This window comes from Scylla paramamosain, chromosome 3 (assembly GCF_035594125.1).
Source record: "Scylla paramamosain isolate STU-SP2022 chromosome 3, ASM3559412v1, whole genome shotgun sequence".
Lineage (NCBI taxonomy): Eukaryota > Metazoa > Arthropoda > Malacostraca > Decapoda > Portunidae > Scylla > Scylla paramamosain.
In genome coordinates, this window is record NC_087153.1 from 21318558 (window position 1) to 21326261 (window position 7704).

The window sequence follows — 7704 nt, forward strand, 5'->3', positions numbered from 1 at the left end:
GTGTTACGTCGTTTTTCTGGAATACTCTAACAAACAGGTGAATTATTTCCGTCAGTACGGTCCAGTGAGAACAGTGTGATGTACGTATATTATGTGCGGATTCTGAAATGCTTCCGCGTCTTATCTGGACAACCTTTAACAGGCTCTCGTGGGAATTAGTGGCATTTCCAAGCGTGTGTTCGTGATTGCAGTGATAGGAGTGACAGTAGTTCAGCCTTATTAATCGGGACAGTTTAGAGAAAGTGACTAATCACTTCTGTGGTCTTTGAAGACAATCGTGATGGCAGAGCAAAGTCTTTCAGAACACCGGCCTTGCACTTGCTGGTGGCGTCGTGAAGGATGAAGCAGCAGAGACAGTCGACCAGCAAGTCACTCACTTCCTTTGTCCCAGGAGTAAGTATCTGTCCTTACACCCGCGCAAACCACCAACATCCGCCTCACTCAAACAAGCTGTCACCCATGCAACCAGTCTGTCCATTACAGTATTAGCAAAATTCCAATCATCATGGGTGTGTCGTGTCTTCAAAATTCATGTTTACTTTGCAGAACAGTGAAGCTTGTCGTGGCGTCAGCAATTTGCTGCAGCAGGTTGCTTCATGTTTCGCTGTTTCGAGAATTCCACTTATTTTTGACGTGTCATTTCTTTATATGTCATATTTGCTTTATAAAATTGTGCAGGTTTTCACAGCAGACAAACTGGTGTTTCCTCGGTACACACACCAAGAGAAGACTTCCTGCATGGTGGTGCACTCAATTTCTTCAAGTAGTGCACAAGGAAGAGGACTTTTGAAAACATGAGGAGCTGACGCACAATGAAGCAGCTGATACAACAGCACACAATACGGCAACACTTTACTGCTCACTCAAAGTATGGCAAGGACACTGACTTCCGTGAATGAGACGACACGATGAGCTCAGCGTGAGAAAATCAGTGCGCATTTGGCAACGTGCCTCCAGAGTGTTTACAGGACAGCGGTGACCTGCCACCTTGTCCTCCTTGCCGTGCGTGTAGTACCCACTCACCTCTACCTCTTGTACAGTGTAGCCACTTCATACACTATAAAGTATCTTCAGTCCACCTATAAAATCACCACCATATTTGTCTTTTCCACTTGTCTCGCCAACCTCAACTGGAACACGACACGTACAAGAACAGGCTGAGGTTTTACCAACACTAATTTTACCTATTTCATAACCTTTTTTCTCTCTTTTTATTGTAAACACTTTTTTTACTTGTTTGATGAAATCAAATAAAAAGTAAATAGTATTAATTACACCTATAAAAATACACAAAACAGATTTAAAATAGATAACAAGAACATATGTTATAAATACAGGCAAAGTCTTGATGTCAAACACGCACATTTATCATATGGTAACCAAAGCAGTGTGCCAAACTCACAGAAATACAAAACGCAACACAAGTGACTTTACATAAAACAATATTCTACAAGACTTCGCTCTGAAAAATAATAATAAATAAATAAAAATAAAAATAAAGAAATAAAACATAAAAAAAACACTTAACAATAAAGTTACATAACATACGCCGGTGCTTCTTGACAGGAAGCCGCCCCCTCACTCCCCTCCCAGCCACCCCCATCACCCCTCAAAACAAGCTTGGGGGTCTGTGGAAAATTGTGGGTTTTTGGGGGATGAAAATAAGTGAAATATGGTCGTTGAAAAATCTAAGGAAATTTCCCTTATCATTTCGAATTCCCCTAACCTAACCTAACCTTGCCCCCCCCCCCCTCCACTAGGATATTAACCTAACCTAGCATGACCTGACGTAACAAGAGACCTCAAAAATTATGCCGTGATGCCTTGCCGGTGTGAGCTGCTGATGTGAGTCACCAGTGTGGCGTGGAGATTCTCAGGCCGCTGCAGGTGGGTACAGTTTGGCGGCTTCCTTAATGAATGTGTGGAACCTCTTCTTTACGTCTGTGTATCGCATCTTAAACATTGCTGTTGCTAAATATCCCACACGGTGATTTTTTTCCCTGCCGAACACTGGCACTCTTCGCTTCACCTCCCTCCACTGGCTAGCCATATTAACAAATGACAGTGCGCCTCTGTCAGAACGTTCGCCTCACGTGTTTCTAAAACAAATGAAAAGCATAACTGAACCTACCGTGGAAAGTCGTAATTGGTGGCCTCACGAATGGCAGCTCGTGATTGGAGGGATCAGCTGTATAGATACCATGAAGCCCTAATATGCCGCTACCCACAAGTCCCACCTATAAACAAAAGGGGGAGGAACATAAGGACATAAGAAATAAGGGAAGCTGCAAGAAGCGACCAGGCTTACACGTGGCACTCCCTGTATGAAATATACCTACCTATTTCCACCTATCATCCCCATCCATGATCCCGTCTAATCTTCTCTTAATGCTCCCTAATGTCAGAGCACTAACAACTTGATTACCGAGTTCGTTCCACTCATCTACCACTCTATTTGAGAACCAATTTCTTCCTATCTCTTTCCTAAACCTAAATTTTTCAAGCTTGAAGCCGTTATTTCTTGTTCTATCCTGGTTGCTGATCCTAACAATTTTGCTTCCATCTCCCTTGTTATAATTCTTATACCACTTAGACTTCTATCAGGTCCCCTCTTAACCTACGTCTTTCTAAAAAATGTAAATTTAACAGCTTCAATCTCGCCTCGTAAGGAATACTCTTCATCCCCTGTATCATTTCAGTCATTCTCCTCTGTACTGATTCTAATAGACCTACATTCTTCCTGTAATGTGGGGACCAGAGCTGCACAGCGTAGTCTAGATGAGCTCTGACCAGCGCCAAGTATAACTTTAATATTACTTCGGGCCTTCTACTTTTAACACTCCTAAAAATTAATCCTAATACCCTATTTGCCCTGTTTCTGGACTCTATGCATTGCTTTCCTAGACAGAGTTCAGAGCTAACTATAACTCCTTGATCTTTATCGTATCCTGTACCTACCAGAGTTTCGTTGTTTATTGTGTACCTACTGTGTGGGTTTCCTCTGCCTACACGAAGTACTTTGCATTTGTTGATATTAAACTGCATTTGCCATCTGTCCGTCCATTCATTCATCCTATCTAAATCCGATTCTGACCTAATTAATCTACCTATCTTTGTGTCATCCGCAAATTTACTATCATCACTACTAATTCCACTGTCCAAGTCATTCATGTATATTAAAAACAACAATGGCCCTAATACTGATCCCTGTGGCACCCCACTAATTACATGACCCCACTCGGATTTAGAGCCGTTTATTACAACTCTTTGTCGCCTGTCGCTTAGCCATGACCTTATCCAGCCTATCACCCTCCCATCTATCCCGTGTACCCTAACCTTTCTCAGGAGCCTGACATACTTTGCAAGTTCGTCAGGCAAGACTTCCCCTTCGTGAAGCCATGCTGTGACTGATTTATCAAGTTATGTTTGTCTAAATGCTCCCAAATGTTCCTCGCTACTATTGACGCCAATATTTTACCTACAACAGAAGTTAAGCTGACAGGTCTATAGTAAGACACTAAAGTTTTATCTCTTCTTAAAGATGGGTACTACATTAGCCTGCCTCCACATTACTGGTACCTCACCTGACTCAAGTGATTTCCTAAAGACAGAAACTAGCGGCTCACTAATAACCTCTTTGCATTCCTTAAGTACTCTGGGATATATTTCAACTGGTCCTGGTGTCTTGAATTTTTTTAAGCCTATGTATCTCCTGTTCCACTATCTCCCTAGTTATGGAAATATGTCAGCTTCTCATTCTCATCTGCTCTAAACATCTGTTCACTATTTGGTATATCCTGCATGTTTTCCTGGGTGAAGACAGTTAAAAATATTGATTCAGAATTTTACTAATCCCCTCCCCAGAACTAACCAGCTCCCCATCTGCTGCCTTTAATGGACCTACAGTATCCTTATTCTTCGTCCTGTATACCTGATAGAATCCCTTGGGGTTCGTGTTCGCCTGGCTGGCTATCTTTAATTCAGAGTTGCCCTTACCTTTCCTCGTTAACCTCCTGACTCTTCTAATTAATTCATTATATTGTGATCTGAAAACTTCTTCACCTGCCCTTAATCTCTTATATATATATATATATATATATATATATATATATATATATATATATATATATATATATATATATATATATATATATATATATATATATATATATATACTTCTTTTCCGCCCTATATAATGTTTTAACCTAGCAGTCATCCATTTAGGGTAATTTTTCTGTGATCTTACTGCTCTATACAGGATGTTTGCTAACTGCCCTGTATGCAGTTTATCTGCGAAATATTTATACAACTCATCTACATTTACTTCACCTAATCCCCTCATCTCAGCCCCCTCCATCCTCTCCACTCCCTCATCTACTCGCCTCTCTTATCTCAGCATGACCTGACCCTCCATCATACTCACAGCTCTTCCCCTCTCTCTCTCTCTCCTCTGCAGGCAACAAACGATGGTACTAGATGTGGTTGTACAGCACTGTTTTAACTCTGCTCACAAGGCAAAGACCGGCAGACAGTGTTCGCAGGTGATGTCCGCTAGCAACACACAGGCTTTCAAGTGAGTGTGTGGCCTTGGACAGGGGTGGCAGGTGGTTGTTGCTGGCGTTTAGTGCGGTGCATCACCACCATGGTGCACAAGAAAATAAAAAAAACAAAGCCAAGAAAATTGCACTTTGCAGAATAATTGCTTTACTATGTGAGGACAAGGAGGTGACAAGAAGGGAATGGTGCAAGGACTGCTTGTATAAACGAAGCAAAAGTGGAAGCCACGCAACCATGTAAAGTGAATTGCGAATTGGTTATGAATCAGACTTTACAAACTATATGCGGATGGACCCGAGTACCTTCTGTGACTTACTGGCGAAGGTGAAACCTTTTACAAGGAAGCTGGACACCTGTATGAGAGAGAGCATTTCACCTGAGGCACGTCCAGAGGCAGCGTTGATCTATCTTTCCACCGGGTGCTCGTACCGTTCCCTTCAATGCAGGACAAGAATTTCAACACGTCCGTCCGTCTGCAATCATACCTGATACGTGCCAAACCATCTATGCTGTACTTAAGGATCCATACTTAGAGGTAAGCAACGCCTGTTTGTGACTTCTTTGATTTCTCCTGCTTACGTAGCTCTCTCCTGTATTGATTACGAATGGATTCTATTTTCTTCTTCACTTCAGAAGCATTAGCAGATAATCCACACTTCTGAAGTTCTGCCGTTATTTCATTAATTGCCGCTACACGTTTGTTTCTGTCTTTGTAAACTTCTGCCTCGACGTTCCATAAGCATGGGTTCTGCCGGTGTAGTTCGATTAGCAACAGGGTCTCTTTCCTATCCCAGTGGCAACTCTTCTCCATGACAGACGTACGGCTAGCCATGTTGTCAGGGCAGGTGAGAACTAAGCAACTAACAGACTTAAAAAATCCGGTAACCAAGTGACTCTGTTCACCGTGTGCCCGGCGGCATCGTCTCACAGTGTCCGAAGTTCCGATACTACGAACACGGGCAGTGTCCGGTACACCTCTTGGTGCACGCTCCTGACGTCATCAGCGAGCCTTTCCGCTTCCCATTGTTAATTGGTAACAGTGTTTGCCCGACGGACACTGTTCCACCGCGTGGACACACCCTTGTACATACATGATTTAGCAACATTTTTTTTCCTCGTGTATATCAGTAATCTTGCTACGTATTTTCTTTTTTCTTTTTACTTTTCTCTTTTATTCTTTTTTAGTTACGTTTTTTTCACGTATGTACAGATTTCAATGGAAGATATTTTTTCATTTCTCTTTTTCACTTTTTAATTTTCTTTTCATATTCTCTTCAACAAGATGTGTATTTCTTTAAACAGTGTATAGAAAATTTTGCCAGAAGTATTTTTATTTTTCCCAAATTTTCTCACTTTTCTTTTTTTTATCTTTGCTGTTTTCATCAACATTCCCTCATTCTTCTTCTTGATCGTCGTCTCTCGGAGCGAGTATTACTTCTTCAGGAGCAAAGGGAACCTCTTGAAGGCCAGTGGCAGGCGGCACCTCTTCGGCAATGGAAGAACAGAAGTTCAGTTAGGATAGAAAAACGGTTACAAGTCGTGGTGGGGAGATGAAGGCGGCGAGTGTGTGGTCGTGATCCATTCCTGACCGGGGTGAAGGCTGCATCCTGTGAGAGGGAGGGATCAGGTGAGGTGACAGGCGAGGCAGGAGTTTGGAATTCAAAGCTTTGTGCCAGACTCTATCAACAGCTTTTGATATGTCTAAGGCAACAGCAAAAGTTTCACCAAAATTCCTAAAAGAGGATGACCAAGACTCAGTAAGGAAAGCCACAAGATCACCAGTAGAGCGGCCTTGATGGAACCCATACTGGCGATCAGATAGAAGGTTGTGAAGTGATACATGTTTAAGAATCTTCCTGTTGAGGATAGATTCAAATCTTTACAGAGGGAAGAAATTAAAGTAATAGGACGGTAGTTTGAGGGACTAGAATGGTCACCTAAAAAAAAAAAAAAAAAAAAAAAAATAGGCTGAATGTAGGCAAACTTCCAGCAAGAGGGAAAGGTAGATGTTGACAGACAGAGTTGGAAGAGTTTGACTTGGCAAGGTGCAAGCATGGAGGCACAGTTTCGGGGAACAATAGGAGGGACCCCATCAGGTCCAAAGGCCTTCTGAGGATTTAAGCCAGTGAGGGCAAGGGAAACATCACTGTGAAGGATTTTAATAGGTAGCAAGAAGTAGTCAGAGGATGGAGGAGAGGGAGGAACAAGCCTTGAATCCTTCAAGGTTGAGTTTTTAGCAAAGGTTTGAATGAAAAGTTCAGTTTTAGAAATAGATGAGATGGCAGTGGTGCCATCAAGTTGTAATAAGGGAGGTAAAGATGAAGAAGCAAAGTCACTGGAGATGTTTCTGGCTAGGTGCCAGAAGTCACGAGGGGAGTTAGATCTTGAGAGATGTGGACACTTTCTGTTAATGAAGAACACACTCTTGTTGAGGTTATGCTGATACAGGCTGGTCAGGCTGGACAAAGCCTGTGTTAACTTGTGCTTTACAGGAAATGAACGGGTCAGGCTTGAATATTTTTACATTTTTTTTTTTTTATGTAAATGCACACATATAGACCTTATTTATCAATATGATATAGGAACAAATTTTGATATGTAAAAGATTCTTAATAAAATCCACCAAAAAACCCACTTAGGCTTTTTTTTTTTTTTTTTTTTAGGCAATCCTCTCACGAGGTGACCTGATCTAAGTGACAGTAGAAGAAAAGGACATCAAAGCAGAAGGCTCTCTCCCCTCCCTCCGCCCCCTCTGGCATAAGCCGTGCAGGAGACAGGTCGAAAATAAATACTTTACGGGTTACAAAATTAAAAAGCCCGAAGTAAATTCTTTAGGGAAAGAATTAAAAGAGAGGAAATGAGGTGCCTCCATTTCCTGCAGGCAAGGAGATTAATCACTAACAAACAAAAGCTGTTAATCGCGGATTTCACGCAAAATATTTATCAAGACGGCGTTTAAAAGTCTCTACGGTATTGCAGCCTATCACGTGTCAAGGAAGCCCATTCCACAGATTGGCGATACGATGAAAAAAAAAAAAATAGTTTCATGAGAATATAATGATTTGTGAACAATTGTGCAGCCCCTGTGGCAGCCCACTGGTTAGGTCAGTCCACTTGGATGGTGTTTCAGTTACATGTACTGTTTGG